This window comes from Zea mays, chromosome 9 (genome assembly GCF_902167145.1).
Source record: "Zea mays cultivar B73 chromosome 9, Zm-B73-REFERENCE-NAM-5.0, whole genome shotgun sequence".
In the NCBI taxonomy this organism is placed as follows: Eukaryota; Viridiplantae; Streptophyta; class Magnoliopsida; order Poales; family Poaceae; genus Zea; species Zea mays.
This window is the reverse complement of record NC_050104.1, coordinates 64,295,245-64,318,559: the sequence shown is the minus strand read 5'-3', so window position 1 is coordinate 64,318,559 and position 23,315 is coordinate 64,295,245. Positions and strand designations below refer to the sequence as shown.

The window sequence follows — 23,315 nt, the reverse complement described above, 5'->3', positions numbered from 1 at the left end:
TAGAATTAAACCAATATACATGTCATAAGATATGCATGGATGCTTTCTTCTATTTTAACATTTTGGACCACGCTTGCACCACTTGTTTTGTTTTTGCAAACTCTTTTGGAGATTCTATTCAAAGTCTTTTTGCAAATAGTCAAAGGTAAATGAATAAGATTTTGAGAAGCATTTTCAAGATTTGAAATTTTCTCCCCCTGTTTCAAATGCTTTTTCTTTGACTACACAAAACTCCCCCTCAATTAAATTCTCCTCTTAGTGTTCAAGAGGGGTTTTAGATATTAATTTTGAAGAGGTTGTACCAACTTGAAATTATCTCAAAAATAAGATACTAATTGAAAAACTTCTTTTAATACAAATTTGAAAGACTACATTTTTGAAATTGGTGGTGGTGCGGTCCTTTTGCTTTGGGCTAATACTTTCTCCCCCTTTGACATGAATCGCCAAAAACGGATATTTGTGAGTGAAATATAAGCCCTTTATTACTTTCTCTCCCTATGGAAAACAATATATGAGTGAAGATTATACCAAATTGGAGAGCGATACGGAGTGACGGCGAAGGATGAATAATTCGATGGAGTGGAGTGGAAGCCTTGTCTTCGCCGATGACTCAATTTCCCTTTCAATCTATGACTTAGCATGAAATACACTTGAAAAACACATTAGTCATAGCACATGAAAGAGAGGTGATCAAAGGTATATTAATAAGCTATGTGTGCAAAATAGCAATCAAAATTCCTAGAATCAAGAATATTTAGCTCATGCCTAAGTTTGGTAAAGGTTTTCTCATCTAATGGCTTGGTAAAGATATCGGCTAATTGTTCTTTGGTGCTAACATAAGCAATATCGATATCCCCCCATTGTTGGTGATCCCTCAAAAAGTGATACCGAATGGCTATGTGTTTATTGCGGCTGTGCTCAACAGGATTATCCGCCATGCGGATTGCACTCTCATTATCACATAGGAGAGGGACTTTGGTTAATTTGTGACCATAGACCCTAAGGGTTTGCCTCATCCAAAGCAATTGCGCGCAACAATGGCCTGCGGCAATGTACTCGGCTTCGACGGTAGAAAGAGCTACAGAATTTTGCTTCTTTGAAGCCCAAGATACCAGAGATCTTCCCAAAAACTAGCAAGTTCCCTGATGTGCTCTTTCTATCAATTTTACACCCTGCCCAATCAGCATCTGAATAACCAATTAAATCAAAAGTGGATCCCTTGGGGTACCAAAGATTAAACTTAGGAGTGTGAACTAAATATCTCAAGATTTGTTTTATAATGCTTTCCGTATGCATGTGTGCAAGATTCCAAGCCGATCCTAAGGAAGTTCACCTTAGGGCCATAAAACAAATCTTGAGATATTTAGTTCATACTCCTAAGTTTAATCTTTGGTACCCCAAGGGATCCACTTTTGATTTAATTGGTTATTCAGATGCTGATTGGGCAGGGTGTAAAATTGATAGAAAGAGCACATCAGGGAACTTGCTAGTTTTTGGGAAGATCTCTGGTATCTTGGGCTTCAAAGAAGCAAAATTCTGTAGCTCTTTCTACCGTCGAAGCCGAGTACATTGCCGCAGGCCATTGTTGCGCGCAATTGCTTTGGATGAGGCAAACCCTAAGGTGAACTTCCTTAGGATCGGCTTGGAATCTTGCACACATGCATACGGAAAGCATTATATCCGGTCGAGATGCACATAAATAGAGTAAAGATCCTATCATCGACCGGTATACCTTTTGATCTATGGATTTACCTCCCGTGTCGAGGTCGAGATGCCCATTAGTTCCCATGGGTGTCTTGATGGGCTTGGCATCCTTCATCCCAAACTTGGTGAGTATGTCTTGAATGTACTTCGTTTGGCTAATGAAGGTGCCTCTTGGAGTTGCTTGACTTGAAATCCTAAGAATACTTCAATTCCCCCATCATAGACATCTCGAATTTTTGTACCATGATCCTACTAAACTCTTCACATGTAGATTTGTTAGTAGACCCAAATATGATATCGTCAACATAAATTTGGCATACAAACAAATCATTTGCAAATGTTTTAGTAAAGAGAGTAGGATCGGCTTTTCCGACTTTGAAGCCATTAGCGATAAGAAAATCTCTTAGGCAATCATACCATGCTCTTGGGGCTTGCTTGAGCCCATAAAGCGCCTTAGAGAGTTTATAGACATGGTTAGGGTACTCACTATCTTCAAAGCCGGGAGGTTGATCAACATAGACCTCTTCCTTGATTGGTCCATTGAGGAAGGCACTTTTTACGTCCATTTGGTAAAGCTTAAAGCCATGGTAAGTAGCATAGGCAAGTAATATACGAATTGACTCAAGCCTAGCTACGGGTGCATAGGTTTCACCGAAATCCAAACCTTCGACTTGTGAATAACCCTTGGCTACAAGTCGGGCTTTGTTCCTTGTCACCACACCATGCTCATCTTGCTTGTTGTGGAAGACCCACTTGGTTCCTACAACATTTTGGTTAGGACGAGGAACTAAATGCCATACCTCATTCCTCGTGAAGTTGTTGAGTTCCTCTTGCATTGCCAACACCCAATCTGAATCTCTTAATGCATCTTCCACCCTGTATGGCTCAATAGAAGACACAAAAGAGTAATGTTCACAAAAATGAGCGACACGAGATCGAGTGGTTACCCCCTTATGAATATCGCCGAGGATGGAGTTCACGGGGTGATCTCGTTGTATTGCTTGGTGGACTCTTGGGTGTGGCGGTCTTGGACCGTCATCATCTTCCTTTTCTTGATCATGGGCATCTCCCCCTTGATCATTGTCCCCTTCTTGAGGTGGCTCATCTTCTTGATCTTCATTTTCATCCTCTTGAGCTTGATCCTCATCTTGAGTTGGTGGAGATGCTTGCATGGAGGAAGATGGTTGATCTTGTGCTTGTGGAGGCTCTTCGGATTCCTTAGGACACACATCCCAAGTGGACATGTTCCTTAGCACGACGCACGGAGCCTCTTCATCATCTAGCTCATCAAGATCAACTTGCTCTACTTGAGAGCTGTTAGTCTCATCAAACACAATGTCACAAGAAACTTCAACTAGTCTAGTGGACTTGTTAAAGACTCTATATGCCCTTGTGTTTGAATCATAACCAAGTAAAAAGCCTTCTACAGCCTTAGGAGCAAATTTAGATTATCTATCTCTTTTAACAAGAATAAAACATTTGCTACCAAAGACTCTAAAATATGAAACATTGGGCTTTTTACCGGTTAGGAGTTCATATGATGTCTTCTTGAGGATTCGGTGAAGGTAGAGACGGTTGATGGCGTAGCAAGCGGTGTTGATTGCTTCCTCCCAAAACCGGTCCGAAGTCTTGTACTCATCAAGCATGGTCCTCGCCATGTCAAGTAGAGTTCTATTCTTCCTCTCCACTACACCATTTTGTTGTGGTGTGTAGGGAGAATAGAACTCATGCATGATGCCCTCATCCTCAAGGAAGCCTTCTATTTGTGAATTCTTGAACTCCGTCCCATTGTCGCTTCTAATCTTTTTGATCCTTAAGCCGAACTCATTTTGAGCCCGTCTCAAGAATCCCTTCAAGGTCTCTTGGGTTTGAGATTTTTCTTGCAAAAAGAACACCCAAGTGAAGCGAGAATAATCATCCACAATAACTAGACAGTACTTACTCCCGCCGATGCTTATGTAAGCTATCGGGCCAAATAGATCCATGTGGAGTAGCTCGAGTGGTCTGTCAGTCGTCATGATGTTCTTATGTGGATGATGGCCACCAACTTGCTTCCCTGCTTGACATGCGCTACAAATCCTGTCTTTCTCAAAATAAACATTTGTTAGTCCCAAAATGTGCTCTCCCTTTAGAAGCTTGTGAAGATTCTTCATCCCAACATGGGCTAGTCGGCGGTGCCAGAGCCAACCCATGTTAGTCTTAGCAATTAAGCAAGTGTCGAGTTTAGCTCTATTAAAATCAACTAAGTATAGCTGACCCTCTAATACTCCCTTAAATGCTACTGAATCATCACTTCTTCTAAAGACAGTAACACCTAAATCTGTAAAAAGACAGTTGTAGCCTATTTTGCATAATTGTGAAACTGAAAGCAAGTTATAGTCTAAAGAATCTACAAGAAAAACATTGGAAATAGAATGGTCAGGAGATATAGCAATTTTACGAAGTCCTTTGACCAAACTTTCTTGGAGCGGGGCTTGTAGTCCTTCCCCCTCCTTTGCTTGAGGATTTGGCAAAAGCTCTTGATGATGAGCGCCATCTCCTCGTTGTCGAGCTTGGAGGCGTCGATGGGGAGTCTACTTGATGTAGACTTTTCTTTCTTTTCCTCCGTCGCCTTGAATGCGACGGGTTGCATTTCGGGTGTGGAGGAGGCGCTTGCTCGATGATTTTCTTAGAGCCTTTGATCATCAATTCAAAGCTCACAAATTTTCCTATAACCTCCTCGGGAGACAATAGCTTGTATCTAGGATCACCACGAATTAATTAAACTTGTGTAGGATTAAGAAATACAAGTGATCTTAGAATAACCTTGACCATTTCATGGTCATCCCATTTGGTGCTCCCGAGGTTGCGCACTTGGTTCACCAAGGTCTTGAGCCGGTTGTACATTGCTTGTGGCTCCTCCCCTTGATGAAGCATGAAGTGACCGAGCTCCCCCTCGATCGTTTCTGAAAGGGAATTAGGCTTACACCTAGTCCCTAATTAATTTTGGTGGTTGAATTGCCCAACACAAACAATTGGACTAACTAGTTTGCTCTAGTGTATAAGTTATACAGGTGTCAAAGGTTCACAACAAGCCAATCAAAAAGACCAAAGTTGGGTTCAAAATAGAGGGCTAAAGGCATCCCGAATGGCTCCCTGGTCTGGCGCACTGGACTGTCCGGTGGCGCACCGGACAGTGTCCGGTGCACCAGGGGACTTCGCCCAGAACTCCTCAGCCTCGGGAAATTCTCAGAGCCGGCGCGCTATAATTCACCGGACAGTGTCCGGTGCACCAAGAAGACGCGACTCTAGAACTTGGCAGCCTCGGGAAATTCTAACGACTGCTCCACTATAATTCATCGGACATGTCCGGTGTACACCGGACTGTCCGGTGTAACTGCGGGGCAACGGCTACTTCGCGCCAACGGTCGAATTCCAACGGCTTTGGTGACGTGGCTGGCGCACCGGACATGTCCGGTGTGCACCGGACTGTCCGGTGCACCATACGACAGACAGCCTCCACCAACGGTCATGTTTGGTGGTTGGGGCTATAAATACCCCAACCACCCCACCATTCATTGCATCCAAGTTTTCCAGCTTCCAACCACTATACAAGAGCTAGCATTCATTGCAAAGCACACCAAAAGAGATCAAATCCTCTCCCAACTCCACACAAAGCCTTAGTGACTAGAGAGAGTGATTTGTAGTGTTCATTTGAGCTCTTGCGCTTGGATCGCTTCTTTTCTTTGGCATTCTTTCTTGTGATCAAACACTCACTTGTAATTGAGGCAAGAGACACCAATTGTGTGGTGGTCCTTGCGGGAAGTTTGATTCCCAAGTGATTTGAGAAGAGAAGCTCACTCGGTCCGAGGGACCGTTTGAGAGAGGGAAGGGTTGAAAGAGACCCGGCCTTTGTGGCCTCCTCAACGGGGAGTAGGTTTGCAAGAACCGAACCTCGGTAAAACAAATCCGCGTGTCACACTCCTCATTTGCTTGTGATTTGTTTTCCACCCTCTCTTGCGGACTCGTTTTTATTTCTAACGCTAACCCGGCTTGTAGTTGTGTTTATATTTATACATTTCAGTTTCGCCCTATTCACCCCCCCCCCTCTAGGCGACTATCAATTGGTATCAAAGCCTGGTGCTTCATTAGAGCCTAACCGCTCGAAGTGATGTCGGGAGATCACGCCAAGAAGGAGATGGAGACCGGCGAAAAGCCCACTACAAGCCACGGGAGCACTTCATCGGAAGAGTCCCACACCAAGAGGAAGGAGAAGAAAGACTCCTCCAAAGGGAAGGAGAAGAAGAAGGACTCCTCCAAAGGGAAGGAGAAGAAATCTTCTTCACACAAAGAGAAGAAGGAGAAGTCTTCCTCCCACAAGCCGCAACGGAGTGGGGACAAGAAAAAGAGGATGAGGAAAGTAGTCTACTACGAGACCGATTCTTCATCAACCTCCACCTCCGGCTCCGACGCGGCATCCGTTACTTCTAAGCGCCAAGGGCGCAAGAAGTATAGTAAGATTCCCCTACGCTACCCTCGCATTTCTAAACATACACCTTTACTTTCCGTCCCATTAGGCAAACCACCAACCTTTGATGGTGAAGATTACGCTAGGTGGAGTGATTTAATGCGATTTCATCTAACCTCACTCCACAAAAGTATATGGGATGTTGTTGAGTTTGGTGCACAGGTACCATCCGTAGGGGATGAAGATTATGATGAGGACGAGGTTGCCCAAATCGAGCACTTCAACTCTCAAGCAACAACAATACTCCTTGCTTCTCTAAGTAGAGAGGAGTATAACAAAGTACAAGGGTTGAAGAGCGCCAAGGAGGTTTGGGATGTGCTCAAAACCGCACACGAAGGAGATGAGCTTACAAAGATCACCAAGCGGGAGACGATCGAGGGGGAGCTCGGTCGGTTCCGGCTTCGCAAAGGGGAGGAGCCACAAAATATGTACAACCGGCTCAAGACCTTGGTGAATCAAGTGCGCAACCTCGGGAGCAAGAAATGGGATGACCACGAAATGGTTAAGGTTATTTTAAGATCACTTATTTTTCTTAACCCTACTCAAGTTCAATTAATTCGTGGCAACCCTAGATATACACTAATGACTCCCGAGGAAGTAATCGGGAATTTTGTAAGTTTTGAGTGCATGATCGAAGGCTCGAGGAAGATCAACGAGCTTGATGATCCCTCGACGTCCGAAGCTCAACCCGTCGCATTCAAGGCGACGGAGGAAAAGAAGGAGGATCCTACATCAAGTAGAACACCCATCGACGCCTCCAAGCTCGACAACGAGGAAATGGCGCTTGTCATCAAAAGCTTTCGCCAAATCCTCAAGCAAAGGAGGGGGAAAGACTATAAGTCCTGCTCCAAGAAGGTTTGCTACAAGTGTGGTAAGCCCGGTCACTTTATAGCTAAATGTCCATTATCAAGTGATAGTGACAGGGGCGACGACAAGAAGGGGAGAAGAAAGGAGAAGAAGAGGTACTACAAGAAGAAGGGCGGCGATGCCCATGTTTGTCGGGAGTGGGACTCCGACGAAAGCTCTAGCGACTCCTCCGACGACGAGGACGCCGCCAACATCGTCGTCACCAAAGGACTTCTCTTCCCCAACGTCGGCCACAAGTGCCTCATGGCAAAGGACGGCAAAAAGAAGAAGGTTAAATCTAAATCCTCCACTAGATATGAATCCTCTAGTGATGATAATGCTAGTGATGAGGAAGATAATTTGCGTACCCTTTTTGCCAACCTTAACATGGAACAAAAAGAAAAATTAAATGAATTGATTAGTGCTATTCATGAAAAGGATGACCTTTTGGATTCCCAAGAGGACTTCCTAATTAAGGAAAACAAGAAACATGTTAAGGTTAAAAATGCTTATGCTCTAGAAATTGAGAAATGTGAAAAGTTATCTAGTGAGCTAAGCACTTGCCATGAGACAATAGACAACCTTAGAAATGAAAATGCTAATTTGTTAGCTAAGGTTGATTCTCATGTTTGTATTGTTTCAACTTCCAATCCTAGAGATAATAATGTTGATTTGCTTGCTAGGATTGATGAATTGAACATTTCTCTTGCTAGCCTTAAAATTGAAAATGAGAAATTGCTTGCTAAGGCTAAAGACTTTGATGTTTGCAATGCTACTATTTACGACCTTAGAACCAAGAATGACATGTTACATGCTAAGGTCGTAGAATTAAAATCTTGCAAACCCTCTACATCTATCGTTGAGCATGTATCTATTTGTACTAGATGTAGAGATGTTGATATCAATGCTATTCATGATCACATGTCTTTAATTAAACAACAAAATGATCATATAGCAAAATTAGATGCTAAAATTACCGAGCATAACTTAGAGAATGAAAAATTTAAATTTGCTAGAAGTATGCTTTATAATGGGAGACGCCCTGGCATCAAGGATGGCATTGGCTTTCAAAGGGGAGACAATGTCAAACTTAGCGCCCCTCCTAAAAGATTGTCTAATTTTGTAAAGGGCAAGGTTCCCATGCCTCAGGATAACGAGGGTTACATTTTGTACCCTGCCGGTTATCCCGAGAGCAAAATTAGGAGAATTCATTCTAGGAAGTCTCACTCTGGCCCAAATCATGCTTTTATGTATAAGGGTGAGACATCTAGCTCTAGGCAACCAACCCGTGCTAAGTTGCCTAAGAAGAAAACTCCTAGTGCATCAAATGAACATAGTCTTTCATTTAAAACTTTTGATGCATCTTATGTGTTGACTAACAAATTCGGCAAAGTAGTTGCCAAATATGTTGGGGGCAAGCACAAGGAGTCAAAGACTTGTGTTTGGGTACCCAAAGTTCTTGTGTCTAATGCCAAAGGACCCAAAACCATTTGGGTACCTAAAGTCAAGAACTAAACTTGTTTTGTAGGTTTATGCATCTAGGGGCTCAAGTTGGATACTCGACAGCGGGTGCACAAACCATATGACAGGGGAGAAGAAGATGTTCTCCTCCTACGAGAAAAACCAGGATCCCCAACGAGCTATCACATTCGGGGATGGAAATCAAGGTTTGGTCAAAGGTCTTGGTAAAATAGCTATATTTCCTGACCATTCTATTTCCAATGTTTTTCTTGTAGATTCATTAGATTACAATTTGCTTTCTGTATCTAAATTATGCAAAATGGGCTACAACTGTCTTTTCACTGATGTAGGTGTCACTATCTTTAGAAGAAGTGATGATTCAATAGCATTTAAGGGAGTGTTAGAGGGTCAGCTATACTTGGTAGATTTTGATAGAGCTGAACTCGACACTTGCTTAATTGCTAAGACTAACATGGGCTGGCTCTGGCATCGCCGACTAGCACATGTTGGGATGAAGGATCTTCACAAGCTTCTAAAGGGAGAACACATTTTAGGACTAACAAATGTTCATTTTGAGAAAGACAGGGTTTGTAGCGCATGCCAAGCAGGAAAGCAAGTTGGTGCCCATCATCCACACAAGAACATCATGACGACCGACAGGCCGCTTGAGCTACTCCACATGGATCTATTCGGCACGATTGCTTACATAAGCATCGGCGGGAGTAAGTATTGTCTTGTAATAGTGGATGATTATTCTCGCTTCACTTGGGTGTTCCTTTTGCAGGAAAAATCTCAAACCCAAGAAACCTTAAAGGGATTCTTAAGACGAGCTCAAAACGAGTTCGGCTTAAGGATCAAGAAAATAAGAAGCGACAACGGGACGGAGTTCAAGAACTCACAAATTGAAGGCTTCCTTGAGGAGGAGGGCATCAAGCATGAGTTCTCTTCTCCCTACACCCCTCAACAAAATGGTGTAGTGGAGAGGAAGAATCGAACTCTATTGGACATGGCAAGAACCATGCTTGATGAATACAAGACTTCGGATCGGTTTTGGGCCGAGGCGGTCAACAGTGCTTGCTACGCCATCAACCGGTTATATCTACACCGAATTCTCAAGAAGACATCTTATGAGCTCCTAACCGGTAAAAAGCCCAACATTTCATATTTTAGAGTCTTTGGTAGCAAATGCTTTATTCTTGTTAAAAGAGGTAGAAAATCTAAATTTGCTCCTAAGACTGTAGAAGGCTTTTTACTAGGATATGATTCAAACACAAGGGCATATAGAGTCTTTAACAAGTCCTCCGGACAAGTTGAAGTTTCTTGTGACGTTGTGTTTGATGAGACTAACGGCTCTCAAGTAGAGCAAGTTGATCTTGATGAAATAGGTAACGAAGAGGCTCCATGCGTCGCACTAAGGAACATGTCCATTGGGGATGTGTGTCCTAAGGAATCTGAAGAGCCTCCAAATGCACAAGATCAACCTTCCTCCTCCACGCAAGCATCTCCACCGACTCAAAATGAGGATGAAGCTCAAGTTGATGAAATAGAAGATCAAACAAATGAGCCACCTCAAGATGACGACAATGATCAAGGGGGAGATACAAATGATCAAGATAAGGAGGATGAAGAACAAAGGCCGCCACACCCAAGAGTCCACCAAGCAATTCAACGAGATCACCCCGTCGACACCATCCTCGGCGACATTCATAAGGGGGTAACTACTAGATCTCGTATTGCACATTTTTGTGAGCATTACTCTTTTGTTTCCTCTATTGAGCCACACAGGGTAGAGGAAGCACTCCAAGATTCGGATTGGGTGGTGGCAATGCAAGAGGAGCTTAACAACTTCACTAGGAATGAGGTATGGCATTTAGTTCCACGTCCTAATCAAAATGTTGTAGGAACCAAATGGGTCTTCCGCAACAAGCAAGATGAGCATGGTGTGGTGACAAGGAACAAAGCTCGACTTGTGGCCAAGGGATACTCCCAAGTCGAAGGTTTGGATTTCGGTGAAACCTATGCACCCGTAGCTAGGCTTGAGTCAATTCGCATATTATTAGCCTATGCTACTTACCATGGCTTCAAGCTCTACCAAATGGACGTGAAGAGTGCCTTCCTCAATGGACCGATCAAGGAAGATGTCTATGTTGAGCAACCTCCCGGCTTTGAAGATAGTGAGTACCCTAACCATGTCTATAAACTCTCTAAGGCGCTTTATGGGCTCAAGCAAGCCCCAAGAGCATGGTATGAATGCCTTAGAGATTTCCTTATCGCTAATGGCTTCAAAGTCGGAAAGGCCGATCCTACTTTATTTACTAAAACTCTTGAAAATGACTTGTTTGTATGCCAAATTTATGTTGATGATATTATATTTGGGTCTACTAACGAGTCTACATGTGAAGAATTTAGTAGGATCATGACACAAAAGTTTGAGATGTCCATGATGGGGGAGTTGAAGTATTTCTTAGGATTTCAAGTAAAGCAACTCCAAGAGGGCACCTTCCTAAGCCAAACCAAGTACACTCAAGATATTCTAAGCAAGTTTGGAATGAAGGATGCTAAACCCATCAAGACACCCATGGGAACTAATGGGCATCTCGACCTCGACACGGGAGGTAAGTCCGTGGATCAAAAGGTATATCGGTCGATGATAGGTTCTTTACTCTATTTATGTGCATCTCGACCGGATATTATGCTTTCCGTATGCATGTGTGCAAGATTCCAAGCCGACCCTAAGGAAGCTCACCTTACGGCCGTGAAACGAATCTTGAGATATTTGGCTTACACTCCTAAGTTTGGGCTTTGGATCCTAGGGGATCCACATTTGATTTGATTGGTTATTTGGATGCCGATTGGGCGGGGTGTAAAATCAATAGAAAGAGCACATCGGGGACTTGCCAGTTCTTGGGAAGATCCTTGGTGTCTTGGGCTTCAAAGAAGCAAAATTCGGTCGCTCTTTCCACCGCCGAAGCCGAGTACATTGCCGCAGGCCATTGTTGCGCGCAATTGCTTTGGATGAGGCAAACCCTGCGGGACTACGGTTACAAATTAACCAAAGTCCCTTTGCTATGTGATAATGAGAGTGCAATCAAGATGGCGGATAATCCCGTCGAACATAGCCGCACTAAACACATAGCCATTCGGTATCATTTTCTTAGGGATCACCAACAAAAGGGAGATATCGAGATTTCTTACATCAACACTAAAGATCAATTAGCTGATATCTTTACCAAGCCTCTTGATGAACAAACTTTTAACAAACTTAGGCATGAGCTCAATATTCTTGATTCGCGCAACTTCTTTTGTTAAATTGCACACATAACTCTTTTATATACCTTTGATCATATCTCTTTCATATGCTATGACTAATGTGTCTTTCAAGTCTATTTCAAACCAAGTCATAGGTGTATTGAAAGGGAATTGGAGTCTTCGGCGAAGACAAAGGCTTCCACTCCGTAACTCATCCTTCGCCGTCGCTCCGAGTCACTCTCCATTTTTGGGGGAGAGAGCAAAAGGACTTCGTCTTTGGTACAATCTTAACTCATTTATTTATGACCAAAAGGGGAAGAAAGTACTTCGAGGGCTCTAATGATTCCGTTTTTGGCAATTCATGCCAAAGGGGGAGAAAGTATGAGCCCAAAGCAAAAGGACCGCACCACCACCAAATTTTAAAATTGGAGTTTTTTAAATGGTAAATTTCAAATTGGTACCTTATTGTGTTCAAAAGGGGGAGAAAGTAGTATTTCAAAAATGATATATCAAAACCCTCTTGAACACTAAGAGGAGGATCTCATTTAAGGGGAGTTTTGTTTAGTCAAAGGAAAAGCATTTGAAACAGGGGGAGAAAATTTCAAATCTTGAAAATGCTTTACAAAATCTTATTCATTTATCTTTGACTATTTGCAAAAGAACTTTGAAAAGGATTTACAAAAAAAAAGTTTGCAAAAACAAAACATGTGGTGCAAGCATGGTCCAAAAATATTAAAAACGAAGAAACGATCCATGCATATCTTGTAAGTATTTACATTGGCTCAATTCCAAGCAACCTTTGCACCTACATTATGCAAACTAGTTCAGTTATGCACTTCTATATTTGCTTTGGTTTGTGTTGGCATCAATCACCAAAAAGGGGGAGATTGAAAGGGAATTAGGCTTACACCTAGTCCCTAATTAATTTTGGTGGTTGAATTGCCCAACACAAACAATTGGACTAACTAGTTTGCTCTAGTGTATAAGTTATACAGGTGTCAAAGGTTCACAACAAGCCAATCAAAAAGACTAAAGTTGGGTTCAAAATAGAGGGCTAAAGGCATCCCGAATGGCTCCCTGGTCTGGCGCACCGGACTGTCTGGTGGCGCACCGGACAGTGTCCGGTGCACCAGGGGACTTCGCCCAGAACTCCTCAGCCTCGGGAAATTCTCAGAGCCGGCGCGCTATAATTCACCGGACTGTCCGGTGTACACCGGACAGTGTCCGGTGCACCAAGAAGACGTGGCTCTGGAACTTGGCAGCCTCGGGAAATTCTAACGGCTGCTCCGCTATAATTCACCGGACATGTCTGGTGTACACCGGACTGTCCGGTGTAACTGTGGGGCAACGGCTACTTTGCGCCAACGGTCGAATTCCAACGGCTTTGGTGACGTGGCTGGCGCACCGGACATGTCCGGTGTGCACCGGACTGTCCGGTGCACCATACGACAGATAGCCTCCACCGACGGTCATGTTTGGTGGTTGGGCTATAAATACCCCAACCACCCCACCATTCATTGCATCCAAGTTTTCCAGCTTCCAACCACTATACAAGAGCTAGCATTCATTGCAAAGCACACCAAAAGAGATCAAATCCTCTCCCAACTCCACACAAAGCCTTAGTGACTAGAGAGAGTGATTTGTAGTGTTCATTTGAGCTCTTGCGCTTGGATCGCTTCTTTTCTTTGGCATTCTTTCTTGTGATCAAACACTCACTTGTAATTGAGGCAAGAGACACCAATTGTGTGGTGGTCCTTGCGGGAAGTTTGATTCCCAAGTGATTTGAGAAGAGAAGCTCACTCGGTCCGAGGGACCGTTTGAGAGAGGGAAGGGTTGAAAGAGACCCGGCGTTTGTGGCCTCCTCAACGGGGAGTAGGTTTGCAAGAACCGAACCTCGGTAAAACAAATTCGCGTGTCACACTCCTCATTTGCTTGCGATTTGTTTTCCACCCTCTCTTGCAGACTCGTTTTTATTTCTAACGCTAACCCGGCTTGTAGTTGTGTTTATATTTGTAAATTTCAGTTTTGCCCTATTCACCCCCCCCTCTAGGCGACTATCAGTTTCCCTCTTGGTGATCTTGGTCACCTCGTCTCCTTCGTGTGCGGTCTTTAGTACGTCCCAAATCTCTTTGGCACTCTTCAACCCTTGCTTATTATACTCCTCTCGACTTAGAGAGGCGAGGAGTATAGTGGTGGCTTGGGAGTTGAAATGCCGGATTTGGGCTACCTCGTCCGAGTCATAGCCTTCATCCCCCACGGATGGTTCCTGCGCACCAAATTCAACAATGTCCCAAATACTAGCATGAAGTGAGGTTAGATGGTGCATCATTTTATCACTCCACATACAATAATCTTCACCGTCAAAAACTAGTGGTTTGCCTAGTGGGACGAAAAGTAAAGGAGTGTGTTTGGAAATGCGAGGATAGCGTAAGGGGATCTTACTAAACTTCTTGCGCTCATGGCGCTTAGAAGTGACGGACGGCGCGTCGGAGCCGGAGGTGGATGGCGACGAAGAATCGGTCTCGTAGTAGACCACTTTCTTCATTTTATTCTTCTTGTCGCCACTCCGGTGCGACTTGACGCGAGGAGGTGATTCCTCCCTCTTCTTGTTGCCGGACTCCCCTGATGGAGCCTTCCCGTGGCTTGTGGCGGGCTTCTCGCCGGTCACCATCTCCTTCTTGGCGTGAGCTACCGACATAACTTCGAGCGGTTAGGCTCTAATGAAGTACCGGGCTCCGATACCAATTGAAAGTCGCCTAAAGGGGGTGAATAGGCAAATCTGAAATTTATAAACTTTAAGCACAACTACAAGCCGGGATTAGCGTTAGAAATAAAGTCAAGTCCGAAAGAGAGGGCGAAAACAAATCATAAGCAAATAAGGCGGATGACACAGTGATTTGTTTTACCGAGGTTCGGTTCTTGCAAACCTACTCCCCGTTGAGGTGGTCACAAAGACCGGGTCTCTTTCAACCCTTTCCCTCTCTCAAACGGTCACCTAGACCGAGTGAGCTTCCTTCCTTGATTTCCCGGGTCACCTAGACCCCGCAAGGACCACCACACAATTGGTGTCTCTTGCTTTGCTTACAAAGCTTTTAGAGTAAGAATGAGAGAAAGAAGAAAGACAACCAAGCAACAAGAACAACAAAAGAACACAAGCCGATCTTCTCACAATTCCTAAGAATTAGAGTTGAATTGAGGACTTTGATTTGATCGGAGGCTTTGATTTGTGTCTTGGAGTGTTGTGTATTGCTCTTGTATTGAATGAGGAGTAGTGAATGCTTGGATGCCTTGAAGAGTGGTGGTTGGGGGTATTTATAGCCCCAACCACCAAAATGGCCGTTGTGGAACTTTGCTGTCGATGGGCGCACCAGACAGTCCGATGCGCCACCGGACACTGTCCGGTGTGTCAGCCACGTCACCCAACTGTTAGGGTTCGACCGTTGGAGCTTCTGACATGTGAGCCACCGGATAGTCCGGTGGTGCAACGGACATGTCCTGTTCACTTTCCGGTGCGCCATCTGCGCCTGCTCTGACTTCTGCGCGCGCGGTCCGCGCACTGTATTGTTGTCAGCCCACCATTGCGCTGGTGACCGTTGCTCCGCTTGGCACACCGGATAGTCTGGTGCTACACCGGATAGTCTGGTGAATTATAGCGGAGTGGCTTCCCAAATTCCCGAAGGTGGCAAGTTTGGAGTGATTCTCCCTGGTGCACCGGACACTGTCTGGTGGCACACCTGACAGTCCGGTGCGCTAGACCAGGGCAGCCTTCGGTTGTCTTTTGCTCTTATTATTTGAACCCTTTCTTGGACTTTTTATTGGTTTGTGTTGAACTTTTGGCACCTGTAGAACTTATAATCTAGAGCAAACCAGTTAGTCTAATTATTTGTGTTGGGCAATTCAACCACCAAAATCATTTAGGAAAAGGTGTAAGCCTATTTCCCTTTCAATAATTTTTTTATCTTTCCAACCATATCTTGTCCCTCGCAATCAGAGTCCCAAACTGCTCGGCCTTAGTGCTAAGACCGTTCGCATACACCGGAAAGGTGACCATGATCGGGTGTTCGATCGTGCTTGCCGCCTGGCACCCTCGGTATTTCTTTTGTCCGAAGCCTTCCGAGTAACTAATATGCGAGATATATTTGGCATGCAAGAGTAACCAATGATAATAGTTTTACCTTTGCCTTTATCGGCCGCACATGGCCGAACCAAGACTTTTTTGCTCGTTGGCTCTAATGTGCTGACAGGGTAGGTGGTCTGTCAATCTTTATTTCTTAAAGTCTCAACCGACCTTCATTTATAGCCGATTGTATTTACTGATGGAAGACATTATAATCATTGGTGTTATGAAGAAAATAGCCATGCCATTTACAATACACATGCCTTTTCAATTCTTCCATCGGGGGAATTGTATGCGACAATTTAATGTTACCATTCTTAAGTAAATCATCAAATATTTTATCACACTTAAATGTGAACTTAACTTTCTCCTTTTGTGCCGAGTGCTGGTGAGAGCAAGTAGAAGATTTGGCCTTAACAGGCCAAACAAACTCAGCAACATGTAACTTTTTCGACTCATCCCTTGAGTTACTATCATCGTCATATTCATCATGGGGCTCAGGTGATCAGCTATCTTTATGTCGGCCTTCTGACTATGACAGTCACAAGTGGCTCTCAATATTTTGGACGGTCCAACCTGTGTGGTCGGACAGTCTGCGAAGGGACCGGACAGTCCGATACTATACCTAGACTGCCCGGTCGTACCAGGCATCGCCTGGGAGCCATGTTGTGGCCTCTGTGTGACTCTAGATTGTCCGGCGTAAGGTGCTAGACGGTCCGATCGATGGCCAGACAGTCCAATATCGTGTGCGGACTGTCTAGCCGTTCTTAGGGCCGATCCACCGCATGGTTAAGATGATGGAAGCAGTGGCCCCAGATACGAGTTCATCGACATACCATAATATGGCTAGGACTGAGAAAACCATTTGTTGCGATGTGTTTGTGGTAGTTGTTTCTGTGCCCAATTCATTTGACAAAAACTTAGGCATGTGACATTTTTCTAATGCATCCACCATTTTCTTTATATCATCTGTCATACTTTTAATCCGATTATCAAAATAAATTATAATAGATTCAAGATCGTCGATTCATACGACGTTACTTATAGTGGGGAGCTGCTGTAGCAAGGCTGACAGCGAATCAAAGTTTATTTCCCTCTCCCGGACAACCTTCTGTTGGTGATCTATCTTGAAGTGCGAGAGGTACCACTTCTCCATCAATTCACGCTTCTGAGCTTGTTGTCAATCGAACTCATCTTCCCACTTCTTCATGTAGTATTCTATTTCCTTCCTCACGCTCAGCGGTCGATAGTTAGTTAGCCTTGTGTCACTGTCTGGAGAAACATTGTTGAGATCTTTAGAATCGACCATAGAAGCCGATTATTGTAGATCTATAACCTTCATCCCCAACGGAGTAGCCAAAAAGTATGTTGGCGTCGATTTAGCACCAAACACTAGGGGCATACTGCCTGGAGGTGCCCTCTATGGCGGCACAGACGATTCGCGGCTCTGGATCAGACGGTTCGCGCCCCTGCTATAGAAGCGGCTCCTTCCTGCGTTGCGTCGGACGGTCCGCGATGGCGCATGATCATCTTCTTCCTCGCAATAACCTAGATCTCACCCACTGGGGAAGATATCTCAGGGTGCTCAGGGTCGGTAGGTAACCCAGGGTATTCCAAGACGACGTAGAGTCATCTAGGGATTAAGAAATAAAGTCGAGGAAGAGATCTTGATTAGATAAAGTGGTTGTTACCTCGGGAAGGGGTAAGATCTTAGGGTCGTCTTGAGATCGGCACGACACCTAGGACGGATCTAGACGATGTAGAGTCGAATAGGGGTGTAGGTGGATATGCAGAAAGCTACAACTAAAGATACGTTAAATCTACTACTAGGGCAGAAATGATAAAAAGGGTAAATAAAGTAGATCGGTTAAATTGGAATGTGTTCTGGGTTCTCAATCGCCCTTATCCCTTTATATTTATAGGGAAGGTCTAGAGCTAGTTCTAGACAAGATCCAACACATCTCTAAGGATAGGTTAGGTTAATCATTCGTTCATGCTTATCTGATCGCGAGGACACGGATCCGGTTGTGTCCAGGTTTCAAATATGGTGTTGGAAACACATCACGTAATAATTGCTTCCACCCAACCTGTGTACCGGCGGTCGTTACGCCAAGAATCTTGTTTGGTCCTTACTTCAACTGTAGTCATTGCTAGGCCACTAGCAACTACTTATCCAGATAAGGCCCCAATGTTGTCTGCTTGAACTGATAAGAGACAAGAAACACCAGACGACTACGCTCGAAGGATCATATAGTCCTCTGGATGATTTCAAATGGGCCAAAGTAATGAAACGTCAGAGTTTTGAACATAATTATAAGGTTGTAACTTTGAGAAGGACATATCACCCTAGTTGATGATTCTCTCGTATCGTTGTTTAACAGCTAGCTAGGAGCTTCATTCGTTGTTGAGCTCGCTGAAGTGCTACTGCACGAGCGCAGCCATTTAGGAACTCAAATCTCTTGAGAATCCTTGTCCTTTTTCTAGAGTGAGCAATCCACGGAGGAGTCAATTAGATAAAATATTTAGTTCTTTATTGAAGGATTTCTCTCTCCAGTTTTGTCTCCCCTTCTTTCAAATCTTTACTACTCTATAAGAGAGCAAAGTAGGCGTCCACCTGCTTCACCGTGCCTCTGCTCCCGTGATTCGCGTGCCCCCGCCCCATCTCTCTCGCCGCACGCACCCGCCCCGTTTCTCTCGCCCCCGCTCTCCTCTCTCACCGCCATCTCCGCTCTCTCCCACCCGGATCTGCGCGCGTCCGCCTTGGACTTCCATGGACGGCTGCCTGCGCCCACCATCGGCTGACCATGGATCACGCCCCCGTCCCGGCTCTCCTCGCCGATGGAAACTCACCCCCTCCACCACGATGCTCACCCACGCTCTCGATGGAAGGCGCGCCATTCCCGTCGTGAATCCCGCTGGCGTGATGCCCACGCTCGTCCTCATCTCCTTCCTAGCTCGATTCCAGCACCCGCCATCATCTCCTTCCTGCCCCTGCTCGCGTACCCCATGCCCGCCGTGTATCCTGCCGGTGCAATGCCCATGCCTGCCCTTAACTCCAGATGCCCGCCTTCCTAACTCGACGCCCCCTTCTATCCCCTCAACGAGCTAGCATCACACGAATGGGTATTCTTTCCATTGCCGCCATCGAGCTTCCATAGTAGGCAGCTGACCTCCATAGTATGCGGTAAGCTTCCAATCAGCGCCCTCGTCCGCCCCCATCCATGCCCCATTCCAACCTTGGTGCAACCTTCCAACGACGATGCCTACCTTCCACCCAACATGCCCGCCATTACTGCTCTAAAAGGAAGGACACAAGCGATGGCGCCAACCCACCCCCATTCCCCACGCATCTTCCCCGTCGTGGATCCACATGAACAAGGTACTATCAGTTTGTTTTGAATTGTGTTCTATTTTCTGCATTTTAGAGCTGATGCACAAACCTGATTTTGATTGTCCCCTGCGCAGCTAAGTTCAAACTTGAAAAGCTAGAGGGGTGGATGATAATTTGCTGATAGCTATTGAAACTGGTGGATGATAGTTCAAACCTGAAACGAGACACCAATTTATTCTACACTGCAATGAAATTTTAACATGTGGTTACTAAATTTTGTTGGATTCATTAAATGCCTATTTTTTTGGTTTGAGTACTTTATATTGTTCTCCTGAGATGTTTTTTAGTTCATGTCCAAGAGTGTTGAAACCGTGTTATGCCAGAAACAAAGCAGTGTGATTTGCTTACGGCCTCTATGCTGAACCTATGAGATGAACATGATGTTTGTCTCTCTCACTCTCTCCGTCTCTTTATCACAATAGTTATAATTTCTGTCAATGATTTTCTATGCTTTATTATTCTATAAAAAGTGTCAAATCACTCAGTCTTCAACATATTTGAGGATGGACAAAATGTTAATCAAAGTTTGGTTGTCAATTTACTTGAGGACAATATTCTAAAAAAGATAGTTGAACCAAAGTCTGCCAGACTACACAACTCGATTGAAGGACTAAAAAATCCTCCTACATTTTCCATTTGAAGTATGTTAAAAAATATAGTTTATTAACAATTTCATATAGTGCATGTTTTTTGGCCAGGCTATCAACCTAGGGCTACTATCAGTCTCACAGATAAGCTGAGTAAAGACCAACAGACAAATAGCAAAACGATGGCTATATTGCTCATCTTTCAACCTCCGTGATTGTTAGTGTTGAATCATTGTTGGTTTTGTTGCATCTGCTGAGTGAAGTTGGGATTCTGGGTCTGGTTCTGAAGGCCCGCCATACTCTGTTGCACGTTCTATGCACCCTCCTGCAAGTTCCCGTATACCCCTTGCTGCTGCTGCTGCATTCCCATCGTGCTGCTATTCCCATACCGAACACTGTAGTAGAAAACAACAGAGTTCAGTAATACAAACTTGATACGATCATTTTTTGGCACAAAGTAAAATAGACCAATGATGATTCAAAATCAAAGGACACTTTTCATCCAGCACTGATATTTTGTCCATAGTGGAAAGTGCTCTTAACTTTGCCTAGTTACTGAATTCTTGTGTTTTTTGTAATGACATCCTACCTTCGCATTATGGTAAATTCCAATATATTTTACCCTTTTGAATTGTGATCGGATCAGGTATCTAGATTTATGCGACTCAAAAGGGCTTGCCTCTGCAATGCGTACACATATTTCTAATATTGATGAGCAGATTTCTACCAAATAAGCCAGTAAAGCCACCAAAACAATTGATAGACAAATATGATGTCTCAAATCCATGGCACATAACATTTTCATTTTTATCCATTTGATAGTGCTAACTTCAAAAATCTTTAAAAGGGAAAGGGATACATACTTTGGTCAGTCAACATTTGGGGATGGCTCCTATGTGGATGCCCATAGGCAAGCCCTTTTGAGTCGCAACACGACAACACCACTTGCTAACTGCTCTTTCTCAGTGATGGTTTTCTGACCAAATCAGAGTAGCATGCAAAATAAATCAATAATAGTGCCGTATGAAAAATAGATTGATCCTATTTATATATATGCAAGTGGTGTTGTCATGTAAAGAGTTTGACCGTTACTGCAACAGTAACTTTGAGTCCAGAGCAGTTAGCAAACAAGTGGCAAGAATTGTGGAATCAGTTCACAAGTGGCATTAATTTGTATACAAGCCTACAATGGATTTTTTATGAGGCTGTTTAAGCTTCATATAAACCTTGTTGTATTAGTTGACATGTAATTTCTGCAACTCAAAAGCTAGTAGAAATGTGGAATCAGTTCACACTGCAGAAATCACAAGCCCCATTGTGGACACTGCCACAAGAATCTAATAATTTGCAGCACTTCATTGAGGAAGAGCTAAATTATCGAGAACAACATGGAAGAAGCACAAATGCACAATCGTAGCTTGTCACATCGTGTTAAGGGCTAACTTTTCTAGGTAAAAAAACTTGTGCCTAATTGAACTGCCTAACTGCTTCCACACATCATGTATCACAAACACATGATTTTGCCTTAAGGGCCAATCCAAGTATCTAACAATACCAAAATAACATGAACCTAATATTAAGTAGCAAAAAGGAGGGACATGATTCTCTCAAAGGTAAACTACATAATAAATGGATAAACTAAGCACGGACCAACGCTCCCTGTGAACCCGGATCTCCAAAGACAGCCTCCGTTCAACATTTACATCTTTTTGATTAGCTTTATAGGAACACTATTGGTCGATGCCTCGATGGGGGGCGCTGAGTGGCACCACAGAGGGGCTTCAATGCCCGTAGGGCAGAGACAACGACCCTGGCCCTAGACGAGGCGACGAGTAGGAGGGAGCTCGGCTGGGCGAGGACAGAGGGCTGCGAGGGGCGGATGGAGCTGGCGAGGAGGCGGGCGGCGGGGACACGACCTCTGTCGATTTGACCACCACCTCGATGCTCGGGAGGCGGGTGTGGCGGGTGGAGGCAGGACGGCGTCTCGGGGCTCGAGGGCGGGGAGGAGGGGCGTCGGGAATGGAAGCATTCACCCATTCCACCTCCACCCTTGGAGTTAAATAGCATAATTAGAGTATATTTTACTGTTTCATATGTAAAGCAAAAGTAGAATGGAAGCTCAAATTAATCTTACGATACAGAGACGATAATTAAACAAAGATATACATGTGCAGATCTAAGGGGCTGTTTGGTTCGTGCCTAAATGTGCCACACTTTGCCTAAGGTTAGTCGTTCGAATAGAAGAACTAACCTTAGGCAAAAAAGTTAGGCAAAGTGTGGCAAGTTAGGCATCAAACCAAACAGGCTCTAACTGCTCCAGTAGATCCAAGAAGAGGAGCCTAAAGCACAAAAAGTCAAAAATTTTTGAAGATATCATCAAGTTCCACTTCACAAGTGTATATTAGTAACTTTGTACACTAACCATGAATGCTAAATATATTGTTAAAACTGTAGAGAAATGTTTTGCAGGCCAAACAGTCAGTCTCCATATAAAGCTCTAGAGAACAACTTGAAGCTAAACATTCAGCAGTGGCATGTCTCCATAATAAGGCTCTAGATGAAATGTATCCTATAATGAACTGCAATGCAATGATTTAAAGTGACATGATTTTTATACTCGAAGATGCAGATAAGCCATACTCTCTTATAATAAGGCTAAATCTTATTATTTTTAAATTGACTTTTTTCATGTGTCTGGCTATATATACTGGATCATTTACTCGCACATAGGCTAATGCATTTGTATATTGGATACCTTTGGAAAAGTGTGATTGTCTAACTCTGAATACTGAAACTGAAGGTTGTCCTGTTCTAAAATACTTTATCTCAAATTTCTCTTGTGTAAGTTATTTCAGTATACTGCTTAATTAAGAAAAATTAAACAAAACATAATGGAGAAACAAGGAACTGGGAAGTTTTACTTTATAAGGCAAACAACACACTAAAATAACCGAGCAGGAAGGTAAAATCATTATATTACCCTTTCACCATTTTGAAGACTCTTTGTTTCTCTGAGAGATTTCTTAGGGCTACTATCAGTCTATAATTGTTGGAGCACACACATTTTTATACTTCTTAAAGTGATTTAGCAACTTCTTAAATCTATAATTTAGGGTGCTAAATTTACATAACTATTGGAGATGATAGAACAAACTTACGAAGCAAGATGTGAAGGGCAAACTCGTCCAACAAAACTATGTAACTTACTCGGTTGTAGATGATGGAGGTCAAAAATAAGGGTGCATTGCATGCTGCTAATGTTCAGTTCTATTGTATTCTATTCTTGTGTAAACTTGCTAGCTACTATTTGCATCATGTTCATTGTACACATTGTATGCTTTTTGTATGGTCCCTATTTCACTTTTGTCTTACCCGCTTCTTTTCATGCTTCTCTAGATATAACATTAAACATAAAGACAAACAAACATAAGAGCACTAATATTTTGTCGAATA

At 43.8% G+C, this 23,315-nt stretch overlaps 1 long non-coding RNA gene across 1 annotated transcript; it reads left to right on the top strand.

Moving 5' to 3' along the window:
• The first annotated feature begins 18,446 nt into the window (after positions 1 to 18,446).
• On the top strand, positions 18,447 to 19,671 carry LOC103629530 (uncharacterized). The gene is made up of 2 exons (XR_554453.3): positions 18,447 to 19,263; positions 19,350 to 19,671. It is a non-coding gene; the product is annotated as an uncharacterized lncRNA (long non-coding RNA).
• Positions 19,672 to 23,315: the final 3,644 nt, after the last annotated feature.